This window comes from Arachis ipaensis, chromosome B5, assembly GCF_059453495.1.
Source record: "Arachis ipaensis isolate K30076 ecotype BB chromosome B5, ASM5945349v1, whole genome shotgun sequence".
In the NCBI taxonomy this organism is placed as follows: Eukaryota; Viridiplantae; Streptophyta; class Magnoliopsida; order Fabales; family Fabaceae; genus Arachis; species Arachis ipaensis.
This window is the reverse complement of record NC_142440.1, coordinates 20,815,791-20,816,763: the sequence shown is the minus strand read 5'-3', so window position 1 is coordinate 20,816,763 and position 973 is coordinate 20,815,791. Positions and strand designations below refer to the sequence as shown.

Sequence of the window (973 nt, the reverse complement as noted above, 5' to 3'; positions counted from 1 at the left end):
AGAGCCTATTAAGCACCTTAGAGATTTCCAGACAGCCTATTCTACTGTTAGGCGTAATGGTGCAGATGAAACTTCTATTATGTTAACTGCCTTCCCGTTTTCTCTTGAGGGAAAGGCAAGGGAGTGGTACTACTCCCAACCTGAAGCGACTGTTACAACTGGGATACACTTAGGTGAGAATTTTTAGAAAAATACTTTCCAGCTGAAGTCACAGATAGACTGAGAAAAGAGATCTCCTGCATTGTTCAAGGTGACTCAGAGACTCTCTATGAATACTGGGAGCGTTTTAAGAACCTTCTAGATGCATGCCCCCATCACATGATTGACAGACTAGTGTTGATCAGCTACTTCACTCAAGGCATGAATCCCCAGGATAAAACTACACTGGATGGTGCTAGTAATGGTTCTATGAAAAAGTACAGAACAGCAGATGAAGCATGGCAACTGATCAGCGACTTAGCTGAGTCCACAAGGAATCACAGGCCGAGGCGCAACCACTCAAAAGATGTTGTAGAGGTTTCCTCTAGCATTGAGACTACTGCTCTTACACAGAGTATATGTGAAATGACCAACCTACTGAAACAGATACAGTTAAACCAACAACAACAAGCTCAACCTCACCCACCACAACAGAGCCAACAGTTAGTTCCCCAAAGAGTATGTGGAATCTGTGCTGATTATAGTCATTACACTGATGAATGTTTGCAGCTCCAATAGGAAGACAACACTGTGGCAGCTACTCATAACTTCTATGACCGCCCGAATCAAGGATACAACCAACAAGGCAGCAATTACAACCAAGGCGGAAACCATAACCAAGGATGGCAGGATAACTCCAACCAAGGTTGGAGAGATAATTCTAACCATAATTGGAAGGACAACTATAACAGAGGAGGCAGAGATAACAATGGAAACCAGAGATGGAATAACAACATTAACAACAGACAGTAGAATCAGAATCATCCCTACAGAG

The 973-nt window shown here is 43.0% G+C and overlaps 1 non-coding gene across 1 annotated transcript; it reads right to left on the bottom strand.

Moving 5' to 3' along the window:
• Nucleotides 1–216: 216 nt before the first annotated feature.
• On the bottom strand, nucleotides 217–324 carry LOC148563557 (small nucleolar RNA R71). The gene has a single exon (XR_015884382.1). It is a non-coding gene; the product is annotated as a small nucleolar RNA R71 (small nucleolar RNA).
• Nucleotides 325–973: the final 649 nt, after the last annotated feature.